The 16,961-nt window shown below is 48.4% G+C and overlaps 1 protein-coding gene and 1 long non-coding RNA gene across 3 annotated transcripts in view; one reads left to right on the top strand and one right to left on the bottom strand.

The window, feature by feature from the left end:
* Sh3bp5 (SH3 domain binding protein 5) overlaps positions 1 to 16,961 on the bottom strand; it is a 73,881-nt gene that overhangs the window by 25,960 nt on the left and 30,960 nt on the right. The gene's annotated exons all lie outside the window — the stretch shown is intronic.
* LOC134477872 (uncharacterized) lies at positions 10,392 to 14,677 on the top strand. The gene is made up of 2 exons (XR_010050116.1): positions 10,392 to 10,883; positions 13,687 to 14,677. It is a non-coding gene; the product is annotated as an uncharacterized LOC134477872 (long non-coding RNA).

Raw genomic sequence — 16,961 nt, 5'->3', positions numbered from 1 at the left:
CGGGGACCCCCAACATGTGCTAGACCAGGTGACAGCCCTGGTTGGTGCCCAAGCCCAGAATGCTACAGCAAAAAGTCCAGGTGTTAACCCTCAGGACGCGTGTGCCATCTACCTTGCTTATCACTGAGGTCCCCATGTGAATTAGGGGGCCAATGTCAGAGACCTGTCACTTTCATCAAGTTCTCAAAGAAGCAGAGCGCAGGAAAGCTTAGGAGGAGGGGCTGCAGGAGGCTACACCGACCCCGGGCCTTCTTTTGAATAAGGCAGTGTGGTGTCCCCAGGACTTTCCGCCAAGGATGGAAATGTCCTCGTGGTACTGTCCCAAAATAGCAGCCATCAGCCACATTTGGCTCGTGAGACTGAAGCACCAAGTGTAGAGTTTCACTTCTTGTTAATTTCCAGCTCCGTAACCTCGTGTACCACCATCCCAGAGCGAGTCAATCTGAAGGAAAACACTCCAACTTCACAGGGATGTGAAATCTTCCGGGATTACTCACACACTGTGCGTGAAGCCCGCAGACCCTGGCAACTGTGAGCAGAGGGCACCAGTGACGCACAGCAGAGGGGCGGGGAGAGGACGGAGCCGGCCAGCTGCAACACTCCTACGCCCTGTGCCCAGTGCTGGGCTTGGCGCTGCAGGCAGAAGAATGTGCCATTCGGGCCACGGCGCTGAGGGGAACAGACCAACCCGACAAGTAGGTGCAGGGTGAAGCTGATTTTAAGGAGCTGACTGTGTGATAATTAGAACTGGCAAGTCCAGACTCTGTGCTCCACGAGCCTGAGGACTCCATCCTCAAGCCATGCAACATCACCACATTACCTGTCTGACATTAAAAAAGGAAAAACAAAAAGCTGGCAAGGCCTAAATCTGCAGGGTGGGTAGACCCAAGAAAGAGCCCACAATGCAATGCAAGTCTGAGCACCCGCCGCAGAACTTCCTCTCACCGCCGGAAGTCCCCCTTTGTTCTCTGCAGCATCACACAGCCCTCCCTGCAGGGCAAGCTACATCACACAAGGTCCACCAACCAAAACACCAGTGCCTTCCAAAGACACCCTGGCACAAACACCTTAGCAGAAACACCCGAGGCAATGTACAAACTCATGGTAATGTTTGGCCACAGCCCAACTAAGGAAGCACATTAAATTCACCATTTGAGCAAGGCTCTAGATAGAACTGACCCTGACATGAAAACCTGGCTGGGAGGCAGTGGGGCAGAGGGGCACGGAGAGGTGGGAAGACGGTGGAAAGGTTATTTCAACGGTCCTGGAAGCCACGAATGAGGCCTCGCACTGAGATGTGCCCAACAGGAATTAACTAGTTTTGAAAGAAAATCTGGGTTCTGGACTTCACCGTACACACACAGAGTTACACCTTTGTAGGAAGCTAGCATTTCCTCACAAGACTGCAACACAATGCAGGAGAGCAAGGTTTGTACATCACAAAGGGTGGACGTGAGATGGTGGAGTGAGGCAGGTGGTGTGGACCTTCCGTGCCTGTGCACGGGAGCCCTCAGCCTGCTCTGAGAGTCACACAAGCCCACCTTCCTGACCCACAGCCTTGCTAGAAGGCAGATGAGCCACAGTACAGACGCGGCAGACTCTCTGAGCTATCTCCTGATGTGCATTCTCAATTTGTCCTCAGAAACAATTATTCCTAGCAAGCCAGGACTCTCCAGACCAATCCCCACCGTGGCTACCTGTGACGATGGGACTAGGCACAAAGCAGGTGTCTCCTGGAACTTCCGAGTACTGCAGACTCTTGCGCACGCCAGCCAGGCACTCTGATATTCAGCTAGGTGCCCTGCCTCTGTATCAGTATCTTTTCACCCGGGGTCTCGCTAAGCTGCCCCACTTGGCTTGAACACATTCTCCTGGCCTTGAACGTCTGATTCCCCTGACTCAGCTTCCCAAGTGGCCCTGATTAGAGGTGTGCACCTCCATACCCAGTGAGGCTGCTGCTTTCGGTCATTTGTACCTACAGCCAAATGTAACTTTTACTTGACATCCTAAGTAACATAAAACCATGATTCTGAGCACAGGCCATGTAAATTTCAGACTTTCAGGCTACAGAACTTCATCTGTATAATTTTCTATGGCTTTGGGTGTTGGGATGGGGCAAGAATGGGAAGAAGCCTATACAGACTCTTTTTTTGGACCCCAACTTGCTTTTTTTCCCCTACATTTTCTTGGGGTTTTTTTAAGTTTTTTTTTTATACCAGGGATCGAACTCAGGACCATGCGCTTGCAAGGCAGGCACTTATGCTGCTGAGCTAAATCCCTGGCCATATTGGCACATTTTAGATATACGTAATGATCACATTCATCATAAAGAATTTGTACCCATACATGCATGACTCTTTTTCCCATCCTCCTGCTCTCACTTCAGCCCCTCCTGACCTCCCACGTACAAAAGCTTTGTTTCCATTTTTTTCTTTTACTTTTCCCTTCTTTCCTTTGCCCCCTCCCCTGCCTTATTTCCTTCCCCATTTGAACATTTTCTTCCTGTTTCCCAGTACCTAGTGTACATTTTGGTCCTTATTTACACTTTCAGTTTCACACACTGGAGAAACAATGTTGTATTTGCATATTGGTGTCTGTTTCCTTAATAGTCTGGCCTCTATTTAGAAATGTCTCAAGCATATCCTTCTTTATGGCAGAGTAGTACTCCACTGTGTCTTCTTCATCCAGTCACCAGTTGATGGTATTTGGATCATTTCTTTTTTTGTTGTTTTGTTTTTGTTTTTTTGCTTTTTATCGGTACTAGGGATCGAACTCACAACTGCCTGCTTGCAAGGCAGGCACTTATGCCGCTGAGCTAAATCCCCAGCCCCCGATATTAATTCTTTCAGGAAGATACTAAGGAACTGAAATGGCTGGGTCAAATGGAATCGCTAGTCTTATTTTTTTGAGGCATCTCCATAGTGGTGGCACCGGGCTACACTTCCACCAACAGTGGAGAAGGGTTCTTTTTTCTCCACAACCCTGTTGGCATTTGTTATTGGTTGATTTCTTGATGTTAGCCGTTCTTTCTGGAGTCACATGGAATCTCAGCATTGTTTTAATTTGCCTTCTTCAAATAACCAGTGATGCTGAATATTTTTTCATACGTTCATCTGCTGTTCATACTTACTGAGAAGTGTATATTCATCTCAGATGTCCATTTTTGGATTGGGTCTTTAAATTGGGGCAGAGGTCTGATATTTTGAGTCTTTTATATATTATAGATATAAGCCTCTGAGGAACAGCTGGCAAATTTTTCTTCCCACATTGCAGGTTCTCTGCATTCTGTTGGTGGTTTCTTTTGCAGTGCAAAAGCTTTTTAATAAGATGAGATCCCAACTGTTGAATCTTTGTGTTTCTTTTTTTTTTTTTTTATCGGTACTGGGGATCGAATTCACGACGGCCTGCTTGCAAGGCAGGTGCTTATGCTGCTGAGCTAAATCCCCAGCCCCCGAATCTTTGTGATAGTTCTTGTGTGATCAGGGTTTTGTTTATAAAGCCTTTGCCTGTACCAGTGTCTTCAAAAGTTCCAGCTATTCTATCTTCCAGCAGATTTAATGTTTGTTTTAACACTTAGATCTGTGATCCATTTCAATTTTACTTTAGTGCATGGTGAAAGACATGGGTCTAATTGTAATCTTTGGCATGTGGAAAGTCAGTTTTTCCAGCACCATTTAGTAAAGAAGCGATTTTTCTTCTTACGTTCCAGTAAACGTGTTTGGCACCTTTGTCAAAGATAAGGCGGCTTAGTGTGTCTGGAGTTGTTTCTCCATCTTCTAATTTGTTGTACTGATCTTTGGGTCTGTTTTAATTGTTGTGGGTCTGCCAGTGCCATGCTGTTTTTATCACAGGAGCTTTGTAGTAAAATTTCAAATCACAATTGTAATGCCCCCTGTCTTCTTTTGTTGTCCAGAACTACCTTTGCTATTCTAGGTCTCCTCTGGTTCCAGATGAATTTTAGGAATGATTTCTCTAATTCTGTGAGATATGCTGTTGGAATTTTGATCAGGATCGCATTGAATCTGTATAACAATTTTGGAAGTACGCCCATTTTCACTGCATTGGTTCTTCCTACCTAAGATTAAGGGATATCCTTCCATTTTCTGACGTCCTCTTCAATTTTCTTTTTCCGAGTACTACAGTTTTCCATGTAGAGCTCTCGTACTTCCTTTAAACTGAGTTCTAGGTATTCCTTTCTCTTGGATGCTATTGTGAAAGGTGTTGATTCCTTCATTTCTGTCAGTGAGTTTGCTGTTCGAGTAGAGGAAAGGAGCCTACATAAAGTAACGTAGCGCCTTATATCCTGTGATTTCCTTCCAACACTTTTTATGGACAGAAAATTTTTTAGGGTGGTTTGGGCTTGAGGTCAAGAGAGCTGAATTCAAAGGATGGGAGAACCTCAGGAGACCTAAGGATTGGGTGTCTGGCACCTGCCTGTAATCCCATCACTTGGGAGGCTGAGGCAAGTGGTTCCCTGAGAGTCAAAGGCCAGTGTGGGCTACACAGTGAGACCAAGACCGGTTTGAACTATGTTAGTGAATCCCTATCTCAAAAACAACAACAGCCTGGCTATCGTGGCTTTCTTCACAACAGCCCAAACTGCTTCCTCTGGGGCTCACTCTTATCTTGTGTTTTCCTTTCTTACCCAACCTAAGCTCACTCTGCAGATGTTTCTCTCCATTTCTTCACTTTTACTTTTTCAAATAAACTTTGCCACTGTTTTTTGCTCAAAAACCAACAAATACAACAGAAACAAAAAGAAATTTAAAAAGCCCTGAATCTCCTCTAGATACAGTGCTTTGCCAAAGGACTGGGCCTACACTTGGGGCTGATAATTAGCGAGAAAAACAAACTTTTTTGAGACAGGGTCTCCTCACCATGTAGTCAAGGCTGGCCTTGAAAATCACTGTGCATCCCAGGCTGGCCTAGAACTCAGTGATCCTCCTGCCTCAGCCTCCCAAATGCTGAGAGTACAGGAAGGCGCCACCACACCCACAGTATCTTTTTCTTATATCCACTTGAGCCACTTCAAACAAGAGTTTTCCTAAGCTGCTCATCATGGCCTGAGACGAAGCAGAGGTGCTCTTTCCTCTAAGACAGCACAGGCTCCCCAGTGCCCAGAAAGTCTTAAAGGGAAAAAAAACAAACAAACTAATGAAGACATCAAGAATCATCAAAGGGAGACGGCTGGAAAGAGCCGAAACCAGGAAGTAGCTGGGGAGGTGAGGGGAACGGCCGAGGAACCCACATTAGAAAAGTCTGACCAAATAGTTCAAGCTGACCCCCACTCACTACATATTCTGTAGCCCAGGCTGGCCTCAAACCCAAGGAGATCCTCCTGCCTCAGTCTCTGGAGTCCTGGGTTACAGTGTACACCATCGGGCCTGGCTTCAGTAGATTCTCAGGAAAGACTCAGTACTCACGGCTTCCTATGCAGCCCTTTGAAATTCAGCCAAGGGGTTATCAGCTCTGAATAACCAAATTAGCAAGGGCTGTGGGGGGATAGAAAGAAGTCTTAGTCCTAGCTCTTTATCTTAGGAATCCCATTTCTTTCTCAGCAGCTAGAGAGGTTTCCAGGGCCCTTCATGCTCCTGCTCAAGACCACAGGCTCTTGCTCAAGAACACCAGTGTCCGGACAGAGCCCTGCACAGCTCCAAGGGCTACCAGCTCAGATCTGGCTGATGCCACGACACAGCTTCCTCGGAGGCTCGGGAGGGCTGCCCGATTTACCAAATAAAAATATAGGACTCCCAGTACAACTGGAATTTCAGGTAAACAAATCAGCTTTTTAGTGTACATTCAAATACTGCATGATGTATACATACTTAAAATCTTTTTGCCTGGTGTGGTAGCATAGATCTGTAATCCCAGCACTCCGTGCAGCTGAAGCAGGAGGATTGCAAGGTTAGCCTGAGCAATATAGTGACTTGGCAAGGTCTTAACTAAAAATAAAAACAAACAACAAACAAACGGGTTGGGGTATGTAGTTCAGAGTGAAGGCCTCGGGTTCAATACCTAGTACAAAAATACAAACATACATATGTACACAGATACATACAAGTTTTCTTTTTCTTTTTCTTTTTTTTTTTTTTTTTTGAGATAGGATCTTGCTATGTAGTTCAAGCTTCCCTTGAATCCACTATGTAGCCCAAGCTGGCCTCGAGCTTGCAGCAATTCTCCTGCCTCTGCCTCCTGAGTGCTGAAATCACAGATGCGGGCCACCACGCCACCACACATATAAGTTTTAAAACATTACTTAAAAAATTAAAATTATTTTTCAAAAAAGTGCTTCAAACTAGGTATGGTGGCTTATGACTACACTCCTGGCACTTAAGAAACTGAGGTAAGAAATTAGGGAGTCTGAGGGCACCCTGAACTATACAGCAAGTCCCAAGTCAGCCCGGGCTACAGAGACCTTGTCTCAAAAAGAAAAAATATTCAACTTAAGTGGATGTCTTACTAACCTTTACTTTGGCTGAAACTCAGATCCTGACTCAGAAAATAAATTCATATTTAAGTGAGTATTTTGCTCACTCTAACTTCGGCCTAAACTCAGCAAAGACATTGCACTGTGCATAAGGAAAGCCTGGCCTGGAGCTGGGCTGTAGTTCAGTGTTATATCATGTGTTTATGCCAGGAACGAGAGACAAAGAGAGAGAGAGAGAGAAAGAGAGAGAGAGAGACAGACAGACACAGGCAGGCAGAGGGACAGAGGGACACAGGGAGAGAACACCAGCCAGCCAGAAAGAAAAGACAAGATGAAAACTGCCCAGGGCAGGACCTGTGGGCATTTCCTGGTCAGTCTGCGTGGGTCCATCCCACACCTGTTAAAGCAACTCTGGCCTGTGCCAGGTGCTGGACTGGGAGGCAGCAGTCCTGTAGGGCTGGAGGCAGCCGGGGACCCCTCATCAGAACTCTCCCCATCGTGAGAATGAGCTCTTTGGTCTCTTTAGGGTCCATTTTCACAGCAGGGCCAGGCGACAACACTGAAGTGACAACTGGGGGAGGGGAAGAGAAGTGAAAGAGAAAGCAGGGGTGTCCCCGAATCAGGAACGAGAACAGAGAGGTATACCAGAGCGCTCAAGGGGAACGTCACATGAGGCCAGGGCCCAAACCTGGACACCTAACAGCACAGCAAGGCCCACCTGCACTGACAAAACAGGGAGCGGAAAATGTCTACAGCCTGCCTATCTTCCTCGGAAGAAGTGACCGCCCCCCACTCTTTCCAGGACCTCTGATGGTTCGAAGACAGGGAAGGAGGGACTTATCTATGTCAATGTTGTAATTTTATTAAAAATAGCGATTAACGGAAACGTGCAAAGAGCTTCATGGATGCAGACAGCATAAACTCCACTTCCTAATTTCCTTTAACCACTACTCAGTGGTGACAAACCTTCTGTGAGCATCAGAAATCACACTGCCTACCCGGTGGCTCTTGCTAGGAACGAGCCCATCTCAGTGAAGAGCCAGTGATGAAACTTGACCTGTCCCCTGCAAAGCTCCAACTGACAAAGGGATGGGTGGGTTACTGCCTGAGACCCTCCCAGGCCAGTCCGTCCACCTGTCACCTGCTAGGTAGGGAAAGCTCAAATCCAAGCGGCCCATGCTACCACTGGAAGGGAAAAACTTCAAGATCAGCAGCCCTGTAGCTGCTCCAGCCCCAGCACAGGACTTGGGGCAGGGCTGCCAAGCAGGGGCACAGCCCACTCCAAGGGGAGGCAGCTTCTGAATGCAGGCCCAAGCCAGCTCTGTGGCAGGGACCTTCAGCCACTCGTCTGACTCTAGATTCCACCTAATTCAAGAACTGAGGCTCCCAAACTTTCCCAGCATCTCCAACCAAGTCTCTCAGGCAAGGGAGAGTTAACCATCAGTGCGTGCTCCTTTCTGGCCATAAATTACCCCGCGTTGACACAGGTGCCCATCGCTCCACCCCCTGCCCTTACTCTGGGCAGAAGGAGTGACGCACTTCCCAGGAACTGGCCTGTGGCCACCCTGAAGGATGTGACCAGGGCCACAGGGATGGACGTCACTGAGCCAGACCTCCTCACCCAAGTCTCATGATGAGAACAGTCTCAGGGAAGGGTGACCAGACAGAAACGGAAGTGACCAGGAAGAGAGGCCTGACAAAGTCACTAGGAGGGCAGGACAGAGTACCAGGAGGGGAAGGAGTGCAGGGCTGCAGACCCCTCTGGCAAGAGCTTCGCAGGTCCCTGACCCAGAAAAGGCCCTTGAAAAGACTGCCCAAGTGAGCTCAAGGCCTACAGTTAGCCTGCCAGCCAAGCACACTCTGCCTGACCCTCACATGCCATGGTGCCCACGGTCCAAGAGCCGGGCAGCAACCAGGGCCAGGCAGCTCTGGGTTCCATCTTGGCTGCTTCCCTCACAGGGTCTGTGGACCGGGTATGTTACTTACGTCTCCAGACTGTTATGATCTGCCTCAGGGTTACAAAGACAACACCACTTGTCATGTTGGTACAAATGACCCAGACCCAGACCTAGACCTATAATTCAGCTCTGTGAGAAGCCCCATGGATAATTCAGCCTTATCAGGCTTCAGTTTCTCCTTCAGAAAAGAAAAAGAAGTAACCTGTCACATACATAGAGTACTTGGCAAACTGCCTGGGGACAGAGTATCCCATCACTGTCTTCTTCCCCTCCCTGAATCCTTAATCTCTCAATTTTTCAAACGCACACTTCCAGCAAACTATCGCCTCCCTGTCACTGCCTCCCCACTTCCCCACCAACGAGCTGATGTGTTCCTGGGAACCAGACACACGTGCTTCCACGTTAACGTGCTTCCACGTCAACACCCTGAAGAGTGAACCCCAGATCTCTCAGGAGCCTGACTGCTCTCTCTGGCACCCTTCTGCTGGCCAGTCAGACCCTAACATCACCTTGGCTTATCTTTTGGAGTCTCCCCATTTCAGATGAGGCCCTGAAGCTAGAAAAGTCCATGGAAAGGCCTAGAAAGTAGTCTCTTAGCTCCAAGACTAGTTTTCTCTATACAATGGGGAGAAGAGTGGGCAGATGAATTATACCCCCTCCACAGAAGAGCAGCATGGTACCTAGCACACTGTAAGAATAAAAGACCAGTGCCACCATGAATTCAGGGACACAACATCTGGCACCAACACTAACCAACCTCTCCAAGCCACTTCACCCCAGATACCTGCAACCGCTCTGCACTTCTCCACCAAGTGTGAAGGGCAAGTTGTCACTGTACGGCCCTCTCACCTGCCCACTACCCCTGCTCTCCCTATGCCTGCCGGAGGCTCTTGGGCCAACCCAAGTCCACATCCCCACTGCCTGCTTCCTCCATCTCCCATCTTCTGTTCTTCATACCAGCCTCCCTCCAGCCAACAGCATGCCTTCCTCCCTTTCCTGGAGGACGGCACCTTTTCAGAGCTCGGCTCTCATTGATGCCATGTGGGCCAGCCCTTCTGCTTGGCAAATGCTCTGTCCCTCAGTACTGATGGGTTTCTCTTTTGTGAATACAAAACTCTCAGGGCTTTTGTGCTTTCAGGCTCTTTCTCAGACCTATAAGGTGGCAGAGAAACTTGTTACCTAACACCCAGGTTCCTGGATACTTGGCTCTGTTTCTCCCCTGATCCTGCAAACAAGGCTCCTTTCCACAGCCTTCTCAGTGTCGGGCTGTCATATTTTTGTGCTTTCTGTTGCTTTTGCTGTTTAAACTGGCCCTGGGTATAGTGCTGAAGTGATTTCTAGTGTTGCCGAGCACATGGAGGCTGCGCCTTGTGGAGAACACGTGTGTGTGTGTGTGTGTGTGTGTGTGTGTGTGTGTGTGAGCTGAGCTTCATCCAGGCATGAGGTACAGCGCTCCTGGCCATGAGTTCAGTGCTAATGAGGTAACACAGAATGTCCAGAAAAGGAAGCGGATGTTGGTCAATACCAACATGGGCCTGTTCTGCTAAGGGTTAAAGGAACATCTGCGGTGAGAACAAAGCTACCAGAAAAGGAGGAAAAGGGACTAAATCTGTGAGCTCCACTGGGCCTCATGTCTGAGAGATCATGACAGATTAGCCACCAGACAGCAGGGTTGTGCGGCTGAAAGCCGGAGAATCTCAGGGTCAGGAAAATGTCAGTCCTTGGCTAGTGCTTTATAATACAGAAATATTAAGCACTGAGACATTAAGTATGGAAATAGTACTGGGTTCATACGCTATACATATATATTAAATAAGGCGTCTTTAAACAGAAACACCAAGTTATGTGTATGTTGACAATAATGTTCAGAGGAGAACATCTCAGGATCCTATACCTCTCTCTCCCTGGAGCAGGGCCTCAGCACTCAGAGCAGTGCAACTATCAGGAATCAAGAGCACCAGCTAGTGTAGCTCTGTCACACTGCCATCTCGTCATGTGGTGTTGGGAGCCGCAGCCCCGAGCCCGGTCGCCTCACTTGGCGGACGTGAGGCCTGTAGTAAAGAGTAAAGCCTGAGGTAGATTACCCCTCCCATCGAGCACGTTAGTTTCCTGCTTACCGCGTAAGCAACCCGCTCAACAATATAGTCTGCCTGGCAACTGATGATGTTAGCCAATCAGCTTGCCTTGCTCACTTTAACATGATTGGACACTGTATCCGTATATATACTGGTGCCACCCCTGGGGGGGAAGAAGAAGCCCGGAAGTAGAAGCCCAAAAGGAGCCGCGGGGAGCGGACCAAAGGAGGCTTCGGCTGGGAGCGATCCCAGGGCAGGCTGTACGGAGAAGGAAAATAAAAGAAAAGGTTGTCCACTGCCAGACTTTGTCGTGTGTCCTTCCTGCCGGCCAGGAGCGACATCGACATTTGGTGGCCCGTACGGGGACTGATCACCCCCGAGACGTGACAGCGGACAACGCTCCAGTACAGAGCTGCGAGACAGGTGAGTTGGGGATAAGCCTGGGCTCTGGGTGGCGCGCACCTACAGGGCTTTTAGACTCCCCTCAGGCTCACGCGTAAGTGGCGGATTCCTTGGGCCTCACGCGGTGAGTAACATATTAAAAGATGGGAAACATGCTAGGTAGCAACACTAAGAGCGAGGGTGGTTGTGGAGAAAGCTCTCAAGAGCTTACAAAAGTACGCAGGGTATTTGAGCAGGCCCAGTCAGGGAGCTCCCGAGAGGGGCCCGTCAAGGGGAACAAAGATGCTAAGGAGAAGGACGGGGCTCTAGCCTCGGAGTCGTCTGACTCCGAGGACGAGGGAAAGTTGAATGGCAAAGAGGCCAAAGAGACCAGCTGTCAGGAGCCTAAGTCGCTCGATAAGGAGTCGCAGGGTTCTTTCCCAGTAATTCAGGGTACCACAGAGCCATTTGTTGACTTTGTGGCCCGAATGCAAGATGCTGCCGATAAGATATTTTCTGATCCGGGAGTGGCTCGACCGCTGGTAAGGCAGCTGATTTTTGAGCAATGTACAAAGGAGTGCAAGACAGCGATAGCTCCTCATAAGAACAAGGACCTCAACGCCTGGATTAGGATATACAGAGAGATAGGGGGGCCGCTCTCCAACTCGGGAGTGGCTGCTCTCCTGGCCGCGGCTGTACAGCAGAGGGGACCTCGCGGGTTAGAAGGGGAATGTAAGGCTAAAGGGTGTTTTGCCTGCGGGGAGCCAGGACACATTAAACGTCATTGCCCAAACAATACAGATGCTAGGCCTCGCCCTAGGAATAAAGAACCATATGTTTGTGGGCGATGCAAGAGGGGATCACACAAAGCTGAGGAGTGTAGGTCGGTCTTTGATGCTCAGGGCAACCGTATTTGTGGACGAGATGTTAGAGGGCCAAAAAACGGCCAGAGGGGGCCCCCTTCACAGGCGGGCCCCTGCCCCAGAGACAGGACAGCTCAGGATGGCAGCCTTCAACAAGGGCCACCCCTGGGTCAGCAGGTGTGGACCTCAGTGTCGCCTCCAGACTTATACAGAAGGTCACCATTAGGACGGATGGCGTTAGGACCCTAAATGACATGCAAAAGCTATTAGGAGACATTAATTGGATTAGGCCATATTTACATATACCAAATTCAGATCTCAAACCCCTGTTCGACCTTCTGAAGGGAGACCCAGATATAGCCTCCCACAGGAGGCTCACTCCTGAGGCAAGAGCTGCCTTACAGAGAGTGGAAAAAGCCTTAGGTGGGGCTACCTTACACAAAATTGAACCAGGGCGACCCTTTGATGTCTGTTTGCTACAGACTAGTCTACAGCCCACAGCGGTGATTTGGCAGAAAGGACCATTACTGTGGATACACCCTAAGGTCTCACCTGCAAAAGTCATAGAGCATTACCCAGAGGCAGTCGCTTCATTGGCCCTTGAAGCGCATGATAGAGCTGTCCAACATTTTGGCTCAGGACCACAAGCCATCCGAGTACCCTATACCGCCAGCCAGATCAAGACCCTGGCTGCCTGCATAGATACATGGGCCATTCTGAGATGTGTTTTCCATGGAGATATAAACAATCAATACCCTAAAGACCCTATCTTGTCATTTGTCACTCAGCACCCTATAATTTTTCCAAAGGTTACAGCCTCTGAGCCATTAGTCCCAGCAACTACAATATACACAGATGGCTCCAAGACGGGGATAGGCGCCTATGTGATCCTAGGCAAGCCCCCGGTTACCATACAATTTGAACCTGATCAGCCTCAGGTGGTAGAACTGCAGATCGTTAAAATGATTCTTGAACGGTTCTCAGGAGCCATTAACATTGTCTCCGATTCTAGGTATGTGGTCAATGCTATGCAAGTGCTTGAGACTGCCGGTTTAATTAGATCCACTTCCACAGTGGCTGGGCTGTTCCTGTCTATCCAGACATTGCTTCAAAACAGACACCATAAGGTCTTCACCACCCACATAAGAACACATACATCCCTGCCGGGGCCCATGACACAGGGGAATGCGGCTGCTGATACTGCCACTCGCCCGTTATGGATTTTTACCTTACTAACACCAATCGAGCGAGCCCGTGCCTTCCATGATAAGTTTCATGTCAATGCCAGGACACTAGCAAACCATTTCCATGTTTCCAGAGCAGATGCACGAGATATCGTGCGACTATGTGACTCCTGTGCCACATACAAACCTGCCATACCGATGGGAGTAAACCCTCGAGGTTTGATCCCTGGTGATGTTTGGCAGATGGACATCACACACATACAGGAGTTTGAGACTCTTAAATATGTTCATGTTTCCACAGACACCTGTTCTCACGTCATATTTGCAACAGCAGAAACAGGTAAAAAAGTGTCTAATGTGATCAATCATTGCCTGGCGGCTTGGGCCACATGGGGCAAACCAAAAATATTAAAAACTGATAATGGACCAGCCTATATAGGCAAAGCCTTCAATGAGTTCTGCAAAATGATGGAGGTTCAATTAAAACATGGTATCCCATACAATCCCCAAGGTCAAAGAATCATTGAGAGGGCTCATAAAAGCCTCAAAAAAATTTTACAAAAACAAAAAGGGGGAGTAGGCCAAGGCCTGGCCCCAAAGGCACGATTATCCATGGCACTATTCACACACAATTTTTTAAATTTAAATAATGATAATTGCTCCCCAGCCGTGGAGCACTGCAACCCTTCCCCCAACCATAAAGGGTGGGTAAAGTGGAAAGATGTCCTGACAGGACAATGGATGGGCCCGGATCCAGTGGTCAGCTGGAACCGAGGTGCGGTTTGTGTTTTCCCACAGGAATCGGGACGAGAACCACTGTGGGTACCGGAGAGACTGACACGGGCGACAAAGCCCTCGACTAAAGATCAGACCTGCCCTACCGGAGATCCATCACAGACCAACCAACAAGATGAATAGAAATAGCGGTAGCCCGAAATGGACAAGAAGATCCTCAGGCATATACATGGCTCGCTCGCCTAGCCTACGACCGAGTCTAGGGGTGGTGAGCTTCCCACACTCCTCCTCTAAAAAATTATGACATAGCTGGGTAGGAGAGTCAATGACGGGTAAGAGCGTACTCCCCCGGTGCGACTCAACCTAAGCCAGGCCCTACCCCATCCTGCACGTAAGCCGCTGGACTGTTAGATGCTGCCCAGGTCTAAATTTCTCTCCGAGGGGATTTCTTTACAGAGAGGAAATGAGTGCAAGCTTGTGTGCATCCAGGTTCCGTCCAGTTTGTGCCTGGCCCTAGAAAAAGGACGAGGGCCTCAGGGCCTTGGCAGACCATGGGACGGCCGACCAGGGTCTAAGCCAAGGACCTACGGTGGGCCTACGCATAGGGCATAAGCCTCTGCACCCAGTCCAAAAAGGGCTACGATGCGCACATTCATAAAAAATAAAAAAGGGGGAGATGTTGGGAGCCGCAGCCCCGAGCCCGGTCGCCTCACTTGGCGGACGTGAGGCCTGTAGTAAAGAGTAAAGCCTGAGGTAGATTACCCCTCCCATCGAGCACGTTAGTTTCCTGCTTACCGCGTAAGCAACCCGCTCAACAATATAGTCTGCCTGGCAACTGATGATGTTAGCCAATCAGCTTGCCTTGCTCACTTTAACATGATTGGACACTGTATCCGTATATATACTGGTGCCACCCCTGGGGGGGAAGAAGAAGCCCGGAAGTAGAAGCCCAAAAGGAGCCGCGGGGAGCGGACCAAAGGAGGCTTCGGCTGGGAGCGATCCCAGGGCAGGCTGTACGGAGAAGGAAAATAAAAGAAAAGGTTGTCCACTGCCAGACTTTGTCGTGTGTCCTTCCTGCCGGCCAGGAGCGACATCGACAATGTGGGGATGGGGATTCTAGGGGATGCAGACCACAGCCTGAGACCCAGAAAGGTAAGCTTAAATGAGGGGAGATGCACAGGAAGTGCCCTTGCCCAACGCCATCCTGCCCAGTCTCACTCCATCTCAGATGGTGAATGTGCACATGCGTGTGTGTATGTTCACGCACACTCTCTTACACACACACATACACTTTAGATCAGTAATAAAGATCTTGGTACCAGGGATTGAACTCATGACCTTGCACTTACCAGGCAGGTGCTTGTGCCACTGAGCTAAATCCCCATCCTTCAAAGATCTTATTTTTGATCAAAGCATCCCATCCCACAAACTTTTTTTCTTTTTTTTTTTTTTTTTTTTTGTCTTTTTCCTTTTTATCGGTACCGGGGATCGAACTCACGACTGCCTGCTTTCAAGGCAGGCGCTTATGCCGCTGAGCTAAACCTCCAGCCCCCACAAACTTTTATGAGCTTTCCAAGATGGGAATGTTAGCTCTGTAAGGAGAAGATCTTTGTTCTGTTGTTGGCTTTGCACAAAAGTGGGTAACACAGCACCTGCTCATTACTAGGTATCCAGTAAACAGTGAAAAGAAAATAACAAATTAGAAAGAAAAAAAAGTCCCTGGACAAGAAAGTGAAAATCCACATCTGACATACCTTTAAGTCTATATATCCCACCTTGGTAAAACCTCAGCCTTTCATCCTCTACTCTAGGAGGATCTTTTACAAGATAAAATGTCTAGTTTCCCAGAAGACCATGGTACTCCATTCCTTTGGGACTGACAGAAAGCTTGAGAGGGTTTGTGACACCCTTAACCAGTCTTGTTTCACTGGAAACAGACTCTCCATCCATCTAAACCCTGTCACTCCCACCTGCCACAGTATCCCTTCAGGCTTAGGGTGTTTTGGATCGGGCAAAAGGTAAGTCAGCTCCTCCCTCCTCATTCGTGGTCCTAGACACACTTCTCTCTCACAAGCATCCGAGTATGCTCCCAGATGCCTGGGATCATTCTTCTACCCACCGTCTCTAGGGCTATAGCCAGTGAAGGTCTGGTTCTTATTCTAAATTTTTTTTATTTATTTTATTGTGACACTGGGGATTGAACCCAGGGTCTTGTACATACTAGGCAAGCACTCTACCACTGAGCTAAATCCCACACTCCTAATCTATGTGTACATTTTTTTGTTATGGTGGAGGGAGTTTTCATTTGTGTTATAGTCAACAGACCTACTATAAACAGAAAATTAATAGAAAAATAAAACTGGAATAACATACTTCTTTGATCTATATTTATATATACTAATTTAATGGCTATGATAAATTAAAAATGGCTTATTAAATTAATATTTGGCAAGTGGAGAGTATTCTTTGTTCACCTTCTGAATTGGGACTGGCAGTGTGGCTTCTTCCAGCTATAAGGATATTAACAAACGGGAAACAAGTAGAGACTTGAGAAGGGTGTGTGCCTCTTTGGTTCCTGGAACCCTGATTTCACGTGAAAAGGACCAGGCCAGCCTGCTGGATGAGACCATGTGGCCCAGTCACTCCTGCTGGCCTTGCTGAGAACCAACCAGCTGCTTGACAGACAAGGCCAGCCCTGGCCAGCCGGCCCCAGTCAACCCACCAGCACACGGGACATGTGTGACACAGCTGAAACTCTACCCGGCATAGAAGCACGACTTAAATAAATGTTTTAAGCTGCTAAATTTTGGGGTGGTCTGGTCTGTAGCCAAAGTTGATACATGATTCCATTTTATGAAGAAGCTGAGGTATGGACATCAAGGTCCCACATCTATTGAGTGTGATGTGGGATCTGAAGCTGGGCAGTCTAACTCTGGAGGCCAAGCTTTGCCTGCTGTTCTAGAGGTAAGCTGCTCTACAGATTTTAAATGTCCGCCCACTTACCCACTTTCCTAGAGGATGTCAGATGCAGAGCTTGGCCCTACGTGGCCTCACAGATGCCCAACAGGCAACTCTGAGCACCAACGGACCCTCACCACTTGGTGCTTATGATGCTCAAGTGCCAAAAGTGCTCTCCTCTTTTCTGATACCTTCCAACTGTTTAAAAAATAATAAAATTGCCCAACACCTATGAATAAATGGGTGGATGCGTGAGCGGACAAACTGGGGTGCATAGAAAGCATCCTGCCTTCAAAGGGAAGCAAGATGCATGCCAGAACGATCCAACTGCAGGAAGACAAATACTGTGTGATTCCTAAATGGTTTGCATGAGATTAAAT

The sequence above is a fragment of the Cavia porcellus genome, unplaced genomic scaffold (genome assembly GCF_034190915.1).
Source record: "Cavia porcellus strain 051 isolate PalLab524CR breed Dunkin Hartley unplaced genomic scaffold, mCavPor4.1 scaffold_10, whole genome shotgun sequence".
In the NCBI taxonomy this organism is placed as follows: domain Eukaryota; kingdom Metazoa; phylum Chordata; class Mammalia; order Rodentia; family Caviidae; genus Cavia; species Cavia porcellus.
Note: the sequence above shows the minus strand (reverse complement) of the source record. Positions and strands in the feature narration are given on the sequence as shown.